The sequence below is a fragment of the Ctenopharyngodon idella genome, chromosome 3 (genome assembly GCF_019924925.1).
Source record: "Ctenopharyngodon idella isolate HZGC_01 chromosome 3, HZGC01, whole genome shotgun sequence".
Lineage (NCBI taxonomy): Eukaryota > Metazoa > Chordata > Actinopteri > Cypriniformes > Xenocyprididae > Ctenopharyngodon > Ctenopharyngodon idella.
The window spans coordinates 34,330,386-34,344,256 of record NC_067222.1 but is presented as its reverse complement, the minus strand read 5'-3'; the positions used below and the strand labels follow the sequence as shown (position 1 = coordinate 34,344,256).

The 13,871-nt window shown below is 36.9% G+C and overlaps 1 protein-coding gene across 2 annotated transcripts in view; it reads right to left on the bottom strand.

Annotated features, from left to right (window-relative positions):
- Positions 1–13,871, bottom strand: part of asic2 (acid-sensing (proton-gated) ion channel 2) — a 368,328-nt gene that overhangs the window by 130,551 nt on the left and 223,906 nt on the right. The window lies entirely within an intron of this gene.

Genomic DNA, 13,871 nt, shown 5'->3' with positions numbered 1-13,871 from the left:
GCAACCGGAAGAAACACACTTCTTTAACACAGCATGTCGTCTCACAAAGGTCAGAATAAATAGCTTACAGACTTATATGTAAAATGAATATATCGGTGACACTTTAGTATAGGGAACACATATTCACTATTAACTATGACTTTTCCCTCAATAAACTCCTAATTTACTGCTTATTAATAGTTAGTAAGGTAGTTGCTAAGTTTAGGTGTTGGGAAGGATTAAGAATGTAGAATAAGGTAATGTAGAATAAGACATTAATATGTGCTTAATAAGACATTAATTTGTGCTTAATAAGAACTAATAAACAGCCAATATTCTAGTAATATGCATGCTAATAAGCAACTTTAAAAGACCCTAAAATAAAGTGTTACCAATATATCTAAACACAGTGGAATCAGTTACAGTGCATAGGATGTCACACTACATGCTATTCATTGCAACAATGACTAGCCCAGAAGTATCCTTCCCATTTAATGTCTTCAAAATATTCTTCAATAAAGATACTGTATGAAGCAAATCAACCTGCACAGAGATTAACTACAAAATTTCAACATGATATGAAGCACACACACAAAAAAAAGGTATTTAAAAATTAGAAAAAAGTTTAATTTTAAAATTAGTTCATGTTTAATTTTAAGTACTTTTTACATCTGTTTTTATAGAGCTACTGTTAACATTTGTCTGAGCTCATGGTAGGTCTGTGTTCAAAGGTTTACACCAAAAATCCATTTATTCATTGAAATTTTAAATGGTATTTTTACTTCCGGAGTCCCACTGTGCGGTCTACTTCCCCAGAAAATCAAAATAGTTTCTATAGAGTGCAAGAGGGCATGTAGCTCACTAATGAGAGTGTCCAACCCTCATTCAAAGAACCTTGTATTGAATTTGACACCACGCACCCGAGGGGCAAATGCACAAACTCTCTACTAGAACTAAACAAATACTAGATCCAAGCAGAGTATACCAGCATTTAGACATTTTCTCCAACAAAATAAATAAACCAACAACTAATAAAAAATATTTAAAACACTCTGCTCACTGTACAGGTCCTGACTTAGATAAAAATACCTTTGCATGTGAATATAAACTTCTCAGCTTTACAAGGTCAATCTCTTTTACCGAGAGCCATGCTCACACTTCACACATTCACAGTCACTGCCTACAAACAAACAGGTCTACTGGATATGAAGTATTACTGAAATATCACTGAATTATAGATAGATGCACACACACACACACACACACACACACACACACACACACACACACACACACACACAGGTCTTAAATCTGAAAGATGTATGTATTTCTCTTGAATGGTATTCCCCACAAGCTAAACTGATGAATCTTTATTGATCCAGCTAATCCACCTGTAATTAGGCAAACTGGTGTAGGAAATGACAATGTCTGCCTCGACCGAAATTCCACTCCAAGATAGGTGTTAGAACAAGCTTGTTCCCCAAAATGGTTTAATGATCATAGAGTAGAACAAAGTCAACGATTTTGTTGTTTTTGGACCACTTGGGGTGATCACACCGTGAACAAAAGGTCATCAATTGTAGAATGGAAGCAGCTGAGGGATCCTGAGATCCATCTCAGACAATTGACCGTTCGCAAAGACCCGCCCCCTTTAGTTACTGTTGCTACGTCCGACAAGCCATGGCAATCTGTCGCCACACATCATGTTCTCACGCAGTGAAAAATACATCGCGGAGCAAAGAGGACACTGACAACGCGTCGACAGACAAGACAGAGCAGGTTACTTATGATATGAAAAGTCTCAAATTTCAAATTTTGTCATTTTTAAAGAAATTTAAACAATAAATACCATTTTGTGGCTCTTTAGTGTGTTGTGACAGATCGCTGCAGTGCCTCAGTTCAAGCGGCTCGTGAACCAATCATCTCTTCCTACTAGTTCAAATAAACATGAATGAACATCATAAGAAATGTTGTTTCAATCGCGGATAGACGTCAATACACACCATTTTTCAAGTTCAAGTCCACCGACGTTAATCTGCTAACTCCCCTGACTGCTTTGTCAGACAAAATGGCGGATTCTGTGTTATGATTGGTTAGATCGCCTGTCAATCAAACTTCTGGCGAAGGGTCAATTGGATGTCTCAATTTCATTAACATAAAGACTTCATTTACATTAAGGGTGGTAAACTGTCACGGGATAAAAGGTTTGATTTTTGGATGTCCAGGTTTCATTCTGACACCCTTTAACCTAAGGTGCTACATTGTACTTTGTCACTGCTATGCTGCAATAAACTTCTTCATCAAGACCTTTGAAAGACCTTTCTCAAAAATGGTGAAACCTTTTTTTTCTTACAAATTTGAACCGTACTTAATCCATGATCTGAATGGACCCAAATGGAAAGTTTACCATCATAGAGTAAAAGTTTATCATTTGCATGTGTTTTTAAGTTAATTAAAAATGTAAACAATTTTAAACCATTGAAGCGCAAGAAGACAAGAAACAGAACTTCATTCACAAACCCCGAATTCAGTTCAATTCTTATTCGCATCTCTGTTCCTGAATGGACATATACACACAAAAAATCTCAGGAATGAAGCTGCACAATAGTATCCCATTTACATAGTCAGCTACACACCAGCTACCCCCACTTAGAATGCATAGAGATTAACATACAAGACATGGGGATAAGCTGACAATCTGATCTATCCCCTGAAAGTGTCAGAATCAGTATGAAAGGGAATTGCTTACTGTTTGTAGCCTGTTATGAGGCAGCATTATTACAAACAACAAAGCCATTCTTGAAATAAACGAGCAGAAACACGCACAACCTTGCCAAACTGAGTCATTAGTGTTCTTTTCCCACTATCAACAGACAACCTCTGTGGAATAGAATACTGTACGCATAGTGCGGGCACAGACTGAGATTTAGAAAAATGGCAGATAGCAGTCAATTGGCTATGCAGAGTGAGCTAGATAGTGCAGTAAAAGACACATGGAAATGCTTGCAATTTAAAAAATGGCATTTTGAAAAAGTTGGTAATGCTGTGTAGGAGTATTTGCACAATGGGGGTATTACTGTCAAATGTAAAGACTAGGCTTATCAAAACAATGCAAAAAGAGATGTACTATTAGGTGTTAATATGCACTGAAGCACCAGTATGCATGATTTGAGGAGTTCCTTATTTGCTGTGATAAATCAAGGGAGATGAGCTTGTACAGTTATTTCTCTACAGATTTCTCCTTCCTAATTTACATACAATTCACTCTAGAATAAGGGATGACTGAGATTCTTTCAGACGTCGCTCAATTTACCAGAACCAAGTCTCAGAATTGCAGGAAAAAACAAAATAAGGCATAAAGAACTGCTTAAACATCAGCCAAATGGATCAATATTTAAATTTGGGATGAAACGGAAGTTGCAATAGTCTTCCCTTATGTGTATATGTAAGTGAAATGGCTTCTCAAACAAGAAAAAATATATAGGGCGGGACTTAATTTTGTCCATGAGGAATTGATTGAATTGTTGAATGGTTTGCAACTGCTGTGGTGTCATGTGAGTGACAGTTTGTCCCAACTTCACGCCAATAAACTCATCATCACAGAAGAGAAGAGATTTCGCTGCAAGAGGGACGGGAAGTTATTTTGATTAAAGATTATGAGGGCACATGAATTTTACATTAAAAAAATAATGATGTGCATGGATAAATCATTTATAATAAATACTGCAATATTGCATAAAAAATAAGAATGGTCTATTTTGATTTCATGGTGACTTTAAAAAAAAGAAGAGATGCCTTTTGTCAAGGCGATCATTGAGACAGTATTCTGAATAAAGATGACTCCAACAGCACTAGTAATCAATGACCTCAGTCTGCTCTATGAGTTTTTTAATCAAGGCGTCGCCAAATGTGTCTGAAGTGAGAAATTGCCTTTACCCCAGAATCACAGACCTACTACTTTAAAAGTAGGAGACTATTGAAATTAATGGAAGGGCCATGCCTCATCAGACAGGAAAGGAAATTAATAGTTTGTGCGAGAGGGGGAGACCGAAATAGTGCATATTCTCAATGTCATCCACACTAATCTACACAATGCTCTGATATTATTGACTGGGTTTTTGCAAAAGGACGATAAGAGAAGGAGATACTTAGAGCAATGGAGGGAGGTGTGGCTGACCAGCAAGATCAAATTAGAAAGCAGTGAGCAGTAAGTGATGGTAATCACCTAAAAAAACATGCAGCTGACTTGAAAGGAGAGGTGGCCATCTCAATCAGTGGGCATTTACTGTGTACTGATTACAGAACAACAGGCAGCTATTTACCCTGCTAGTTCATACTGCTACAACAAACGGCTATGTTTCAAACGTTATAAAACAGGTTGCTATATGTGTCAGGAAACACATAACCATGTTCACACTGGCGTATTAACTACTGTGAGACAAGGAGGGAATACATGCAGATAAACATATTTACAGCATGATTATGATTGTGCTAGGGGTTTTACACAACACCTCAAGAAGTTAATATTGAGTAACTTACATTTTAAACACAAATGGTCCTAGTATTTGTGCTGCGTCAAAAAAAAAAAAAAAGAGAAATAAATCAACAGCAAAGTCATTGCATTGTTTTGTTACCGAATGAATCAGTGTTTTTGAATGGATCAGTTGAATGAATGATTCAGTGACTCACTCTTGAATAAATCAATGATTGATCAATTGAATGAATGATTCACTCACAAAGACAAGTTGTCCGTTATTGAATGAATCATTTGAGCGAATGGTTCAATATCTGCTAACACTTTATTTTGATAGTCCCTCAACAGACTTTCTTCTGACTAAGTAACTTTGCAACTACATGTCAACTTATTCTACTAACTCAAGCGATATTTTGGTCTCATTTTCAGCATAAAGCATTTGGATTTACTTCGGTCTATTATGGGCTTATTCTTGTTCGCTGATTTTTCTAGCAAGATTTGGCAACACGAATGAGTCAAGACCATAGACTGTAAACAAAATAGGCTTGTGCTTTCCCTGTGATTCGCCGCGCATTCACAAGAGACACGCGTTACACCGGTGCATGTTAACGTCATTAACAACTAGTTGTTGAGTTCGGCTCCGTACACACTGCATAGAATTTCTGTAAATGCAGTTGTCACTACCTATATTTTTCAGGAGTTAATACGGTTGTAGAATGCAGTTGTCACTCCCGTATTTTACTGAACTGTGTGTGTACAGAACGCGATTAAGCACTAAAAGGTGAACTGAAAACCGAATTTAGCTGCAGTGTGTACGTGGCCTATATGCACACACCTCTCAGAATGTTGAACCCAACACTACCACACATTAATTTTCTTTTCTTTTCTTAAAAAGCAACCAAACGATTTAACACATTCACTTCAAAAATTGCAGGTAGTCACGAATGACAGCCCTTCTCTTGCAGGTTGCGGCCATGCATGTTAGTTTCCATGGAGTTGGCAGGAACACTTCCCTCATCACCAAGAGGACATGTTATGCTAAAGTCAGTTTACATCAAGGTTTGTTTGAATATCATAAAAGACCATATAAACATTCACACATTTATATGGTAGAATAGCAGGTATGCGTACCAGCAACTTACTTCTGACTCAACACGACTAGCAATCTGTTGTTTCCACAGTGAAGCTCAATTAAAGTTAAATCATTTGCATGTGTCAGGTGACCTAATCCTCCGTGTGATAACACATTATGTCGTGATCATCTGTGACATGCTATAATATAGTACATTAAGTCAGAATGAAGCTTTTTTGCTCTGTTCAACAAGACACTGGTCCTCACTGTGTGGGTGACCAGCAGGACGCCACAGCAGTCCGTCTTGCTGTAAAGCCACTGAAAATGAACTCATTAAAGGAGAGATTAGAGGACGAAAGGGGGTGAACTGAGATAATGGGACTTGGGCACCTAACAGAGGGCCACAATGAATTGGTGCAAGCTGAAGACAACAAAGGAGTTAAAGTGCAAAGGGAGTGAACGACAAAACGAAAAACAACGATTTAATGAGAGCCAGGAGGAAGATGCAATCTACGCTTTGTGGTCGTATCATGGAGTATCAAAGTGCACATTTTGTATTCGACTAAAGCAGAGCAGACAAAAAAATTGTAAACCTGTTTGTGTGCAAGCATTCTGCTGATGGTGATGGAAACCGAGCATTTCTTGTTCAGTCACACTACAGATAAAAATCAACACTTCATGCCATCAGTACAGAGATCATTTCATTAGAAAGGGAAAAAAAAAGGGGGGAAGCTCTTTAGCCAACTGTCATGTCACATGACCAAGACAACTGTGTGATTCTGGACTGATACAACAAGATGGCAAGGAAAAAGTGTCTTCAATCAAGCATGTGGGCCAGCTAGAGGAAGTGTGAATATGTCACCTAAAATGTCATGGGTACTTTGTGATCTTGGTAGTGGATGGAAGTAGGGCAGGCAGTAAACATATACTGTATGACAACTTTTCAATCTATTGCAATCACTGCCTACCTGGTGCCCTGCAAGCGGAAAAATGCAAGTGCATCATCTATAATAACATCAGTTTTTCAGCTAGAAATTGCTGTTTGTAGCATGACTAGAACCACAAACCATTTCAGGTATTTCAGGCATCAAAAAATATTTTGTTACTAGCAGTTTGTGCTTGTGATTGGATAAAACAACCTTAATAAACCAGCCAAAATATATTTTTGACTATTGCTGGGCTGTTATAATAGCTATACACCAGTAGGACTAATGAAGCACTGTAACTGGTGTAGAGAAACAGTGTGCTAAAGAGCTATTAAGATCAGATTTGTTGTGGTGGTGTAATAGTTAAATCTATTACCTTTGTGCTGTTGAGTAAGGCACTCGATTACAGGTTTCTGTAAAAAGTAAGTCAGTTTGAATAGAAATGTAAGTTAAATGCTTATTTACATATCTGACATTAAGCCTAACCACAAAAGTGACATTGTTTTAAGGACAGAAATGAATCCATGTTATAAGTGTCTGATGTAAAATCCAAGTCAAGTCGCAAAGCTTTCAAGGACAAGTGGACGACGTATCCTGGGAGATACAAACATTTATAGACAGATTATATATATATATAAAAAAATAAAATAAAATAAAAAATTAAATTCATAAAATTTCAACATAAATTCAATAAGCTAACACTAAACAACAGCTTTTTAAACATGCAAATCCCCTCCAAATATTGTAAATATGTGAAATATATCAACTTTTATCTGAAGGTGAGTAGATTTCCCACTACAGGTGGTCATATTGTTTTTTAAATGCTGCCTGTGGCCTAAACAAAGAATGTATGAACAAAGTCACCAGATCTAAATATTCACAACAAACACCCTTTCAACATGAAACCAAGAAATGAGACCCAAACTTTCTCTGCCTCTCCCCACAGCCTCTCAAATGTTTGTATCCCCCAGGATACATTGCCCCTTTTAGGGTTAAACAAATGAATCAGCAAGATTATGAGTCTGTAATCATCTCTGAGTATAATGAAACCCTTAAATGTCATATTTTTATATCAATAAAAGTAAATAATGCAGCTGTTATTGGCGTTCATTTTTAAGGTCAGGATTTTCAAAACTGTGCAAAAATACATATATAGTCATACCCCCAAAAAAGCAAAAACAGCAATCACAAAGGATGAATCTCAGAAGTGTTATAGTGCCGCTGGCACTGCTCCCTGACTCATCTGCAGGCTTGTAATCTCAGACGCTTCCAGGTCTCTTTAGAGCTCTGCCTGCTTGTGTTCTCCCAGACCAGCCTGACCAGGGAACAAAGATGTGCCACAGAAATTATTAGCAATGATTTATTGGAGCCTCTCCGTCTATGTTATCAGGTCTCTGAGACACAAAGGGAGAATGGCACTTAAACTGACTATAAAAATGAATGTCATTTTCAGACTCAGTCCAGACACTGATAAAACATTTGTTTCTCAACATCTTAATTTTTAACTTCCTGTCTGTTCATCTTTTCTATGACATGTACATTTATTCATTCAGCCGACTCTTTCTTACCAAAAATACATATAAATATAGCTGCAAGCAGCAACTGCAGATCCAAGTGGTCCAATGGCACGCACATCTTGAGGTATAGAGTTTTTCAGGGGTATTTAAGAAATTAGTTGAAAAGACTGAGAAGATTAAATATTATTTATTCATTTATAACTTTTGGCCAGTTTAGGTGGCACCAACTTACAGAGGTATTCTTACAGTGCTCAGCGTAAATGAGTACACCCCCTTTGAAAAGTAACATTTTAAACAGTATCTCAATGAACACAAAAACAATTTCCAAAATGTTGAGAAGGTCGTCTACGAAAGTTAACACCTCGACAGGAGCATCTTCTGATGAGAAGGGTTGAAGAAAATCAGTATGCAAGTTCACTGCAGTTATCTAAAGAAGTAGAAAGCCAAACTGATGTGACTATTTCCCGTGACACAATACGGCGTACACTGCAGAGGAATGGCATGCATGGGTGCTGTCCATGAAAGAAGCCCAGGCACAAAAAAGCCTGCCTAGAGTTTGCCAGGGCCCATGCTGACAAAGATGAAGACTACTGGGACTCTATACTCTGGAGTGATGAGACCAAGATAAATGTTTTTGGAACTGATGGCTTCAAAACTGTATGGTGTCGCAAAGGTGAGGAATACAAAGAAAAATGCATGGTGCCTACAGTGAAACATGGTGGTGGCAGTGTCCTTATGTGGGGCTGCATGAGTGCTGCTGGTGTCGGGGAGCTGCATTTCATTGATGGCATCATGAATTCACAGATGTACTGCTCTATACTGAAAGAGAAGATGCTACCATCACTCCGTGCCCTTGGGCGTCATGCACTTTTCTAACATGACAATGATCCTAAACACACATCTAAGGCCACTGTTAGATTTCTGAAGAAGAACAGGGTGAAAGTGATTCAGTGGCTCCTGATCTGAACCCAATCGAACACCTTTGGGGAAATCTGAAGAGACAAGTTGAGCATCACTCTCCATCCAGCATCAAGTCTCTAAAAGAGGTCATTCTTGAAGAATGGAAAAAGATAGATGTTGCAAAATGTCGCCAACTTGTTCATTCCATGCCTAGAAGACTTGGTGCTGTCATTAAATATCATGGAGGCCATACAAAGTACTAGATGTAGTAGTTTTTGTTGTGGGGTGTACTCATTTTTGCATCACCCTAATTTGATTAAAACTGAAAAATGTGTAATCTAAGTTATATTATTAACCTTACTTTCATGTTATAAGTTAAACAGATGTTATATTAAACTTCTTAGCTTATAAGAAAAATGTGTTGGATTTAGTGGTTTCTAAAGTGTCTATTTTCTTAGCCTTTTTGGCGTATTGACAAGATTTCTGAGGTAAGATTTCCTAAAATAGTGAAATGTTATTGGTGTTTGGCAGCTATACTGTGATTGGGAGATTATTCCTTTCCACCACTGGAAGGTCAGGAGAGAAAACTTGCTATCTATCTGCACACACAGCAGCACACGCAAGCTTCCAACATCTCTGACCTTTTCAAATCACCAAGCAAGTGGCACATTTCACATTCAGCTGCTTCCTGTTTTCAGAAAAGCAATAAAATCATTACAGAATTTCTGCACAGTGTGATATTTTTCTTTCCTTTTCCTCCTGTTCTCTTTCCCTCTCTCTCTCTCACTGAAACCGCCTGAATGTTTCATTCCGGCTCTCTTATTACCGCCTCACAAAAACATCTGTGTCCAGTGACATAACACATAACCCATGTGAAGAAAGCATGACAAACTTTGATGATGAAAACAGAAAGCTCTGTGTTACATAAAATGTGTGGGAGAGTGCCTGTAAAGATGCTTAAATTCAGTTTGTGTGTGTGTGTGTGTGTGTGTGTGTGTGTGTGTGTGTGTGTGTGTGTGTTTGTGTGTGTGTGTGCGTGCACTTGTGGTGTCATTGCCTCTCTGGAACTAATACAATTGCATGAAAGTTTCCTTTGGTCAGTTGTTTTGGTGACCAGCGCCGTCTACTAAGCCATGGTGCTGCTCAGAATGTGCGTGTGTGTTTGTAAAGAGTGATTCTGACGTGACCTGAATTACCAACCGGGTTATTTATTCCCCCTCAAACACACACACTCAGCAGTGACTAATCACTGCAGAGTAAGCCACAGCCAGCGCCAACACAAAACTACACCCTCTTGAGGTCCAAGGCACATTAAATGGGCAGTCACCACAAAATATAGGGGTTAGATTGTAAATATATAGTATAAGCTGCAGAATCTGAGCCAAATAGCCATGGCTCCTCAATGAATTCACATTCGCAAAATGAACACCAATGGAGCAAAACTCAGACATCAACATGCACATGCTCCTCTATAGATTCAGGAAACTGCTGTAAACTACAAATGCAGCATTGCACTTTCTTAAATCAGCATAGATGGGACCTATGGTCCGTAAAGATCAGATCTGATTTAAATTCCCCTCCTCTCATAAGGGCCAATGGCAAACTCATGCAGAACATAAAGGGTGAGTTTAATTTCAGTTAGAGGTTGGTACTGACTAAGAGAAAACATCTGGCCACCGGCCAAACCATATTTCAGTACTGAAAGATTCTTAATGATCACCAGCACAACTGCAGATCTATAACTTAAACCATAAAGTTAAAGGGAAAATTCAGTCATCATTTACTCACCCTCATTTCGTTCCAAACCTGTATGACTTTCTTTTTTCTGTATAACACAAAAGAAGATATTTTGAAAACTCTCAGTGTTTTTGTTGTCTATACAATGAAAGTGTGGACAAATGAAGAAAGAAATTGGAACCTGAGACAGACCATGAGACAAATTTTCATTTTTGGTTTAATTATCCATTTAAATACCAGTATAAAGACTACAAATGTGCAGTCTCTCTGCGCTGAATTTTGTTTTTTGTTTTGAAAAAGTGTCACAAATAATTACAAAGGATCTGCAAGTAACACACTAAATTAAACAATTCAATGAAAGTTTGAAGTAGAATATTATTTTTTGTAAAGCACAATCCAATAATCTTTGTTACAACTTTTATATATATATATATATATATATATATATATATATATATATATATATATATATGATGTGCACTAAACATATGACCAATGGGAAACTTTGTAACTTGTAATTCCAGAAATTGATCTTCTTATGAGCTTGACTGCAGCTTTAGAGCTTGTTGTAACATTTTGAACTATGCACATCTGAACCATTTAAAGTTCCTGCATACTGTACATATGGTAGAAGGACACTAATTATTTGGAAACACCTGCTCAATTCTTAAAAGGTTATTCTTGGCCAGTCCTGCAATTAACCTACCAATTAAAATCTGTAGCAAAACTCCTTAGAGATTTCATTATACTTTGGTAATTTGCCTGGTCTATAAAGGCTCATTCCTTACTTATCCTAGCCTAATAGCAGTGTTTTTGACTTCAGTCCACTGCATGTCCACCTGCCATTAGTCATTCAAATCCTCGCCTATTCAACTGGCAATTAAGATTCTAGTTCGACAGCTTTTAAAGATGGACAACATGTTGGTTTTCTTATTTCTTCTGGGCAGCAACTTATTTATATAATTTACTTTGCACCTGCACCTAAAAAAATCTCTCTACAGCCTCTGAGGCATGTGCAAATTACAAACATTAAAGTGTGTGTGATGCCAATAGCGAGCACTAACAATGTGGTAGCAACTTTTTCCAGCTCAACTTGCCTCATGCACACACGCTGGCCGTTATTGTATCTTAAACATCATAAAACAAGTGTACTAATGTTATCTTGCCCAGAAAGAGATGCATGGTTATTTAAAAACAATAAAAAGCTTAAAAATATTCTACTGCGTAGAGTTCTCAATGCACAACACAGAAATGTGATTGCTTTTACTTGCTTAAGAATAATCAATACACGATTACCATAAGCTTTTAAATGTAACGTGCTTTACAACTATTGTAAATAGTGTCCTCATTATCAAATTTCACTCATACTATGAGGCATATGTCATCTATTATTTAATCACACATGCTCTTTGAGTGTAGCATTAATGCAATAATTTGAAAGCTCCAGAAATAAATTGAAATGATGTATCCTAGCGGTGTTTAACAGCGTGAGACTGGACCTCAGGGGTAACAAAAGGGCATATAGCGCTGCTAGTCAGCGCCTAATCAGATGGAGGTAATAGCTTAGAATGATTGACAGTCTTGTAAAGTACTCCTGTGCTCTTTCCTTGATTTCACAAAACTTGCCCTGTAATAAGATGAATGACAATATATTTGATTTAACTTGAGTTATAAATGCCTTGGCTTTTCTCAGAAAAACATGTCCCATTCCACTGAAGCACACAGTTTCTTTCTTTCTTTCTTTCTTTCTTTCTTTCTTTCTTTCATTCATGATTGTACTTTGCAATTAGTCCTGTGGAGTTTATTGGATGTTACCATGGCAATTGCTCACTGTAACTGTATACTCACTGTTCTCTCCGCTGCTAATGGCCAGGGGTCATAAAAGTAACATTTACAAAAACATGCAGGTTGCGGCTGGACTGAACCTAATTGGTTACTTGTATCCAGTTAAAGAAACAGACTGAACACATCATAAGTTAGTAAATTTATTCCTTTGTTTTGTATTATATAAAACTGCATGCAGTTAACATTATATTTTGCCAAGTGCTTGTCAACAATGAAACGCTTATTGTAATATGCTGTGAGTGCTATACACTGTATGACATGGAACACAACCAACAGTGACTTTGTGTGTAATTGTAATGTTTAGTCTAAAGATGATGAAGAAATGCCAAAAAGGATCAAAATAACACAAGGTTTATTAAATAACTCAGAAACAGGTAATCCAAACAATGAGCAAACTACACGAAACAGTGTGCTGTGCACAAACAATACTCAACAATAAGAAACTGAAAACAGAAAGCGTTTATACACTAAAAGACTAATAGGTGTGATGATTGAATCAGTGTCCATAGAAACAGATTAGTGGCGGGAAACTAAGACAAAGGAAACAGGAAACTGATGATAAACAAACTAAAAGTCCATGAAAGTGAAACTTAACATAATTGTGAGAGTAATACACGGTAAACCTGAATAAGTCGGCAAAACTCAAAAAATATAAGGCAATCAGTTGCCTCAAAATTTTTAAGTTAAGAAATTCAAAGTTTAAGTAAACAGAACTGGCAGATTTTTACTTTGTACTTGTACATTTTAATTGTTCTTAACTTGAAATGTTTGAGTACACTAATTCATACATTTAAAACTTAAAATTTTCATGTAACTTCAATGTGAACATTTTTATTAGTATAAACAACTATAACAAGCTAATTCAAAAAATGCTAATTTGCTAACATGTTAACAATATCATGGTATAGCACTTGCTGAATGAGTACAACAATATAAAACATTTAACATACTTGCTCTCAAACCAAGCCGAATGCACCACTTGTCACCATGATGGTAACTCTCCAAAAACCAACATTAACAGAAACTCTTCTAAAGCATAACAAAACATCAATCACTACTAAATCTCCCACTTAGCATTAATCTTGCACATAAAACATTATATAACACTTAATTTTAGCATTTACTCTCCCTTTTGCGTGCCATGGGCAAAGCATGCTGGGAAATAGAAATCCCATCCAAGTTTCAGTTAAACTTAAGTTCATCTAAATTGAAAGAAATAAGTTAATAAAACTCAAAACAATGAAACAGTTCAGTTTACTTAAAATATATCAGTTCTGTGAACTCGAAAGAAAAAGAAAGTGATAAATACCTAAACCAAAGTTAATTTGACTGAACTAATTTGTTTAATTTAAGTTTGTCCTACTCAAACCAATTAATTATTTTGAGCGTTTGGGTTTACAGTGTAGTGTAAAATAAAATAA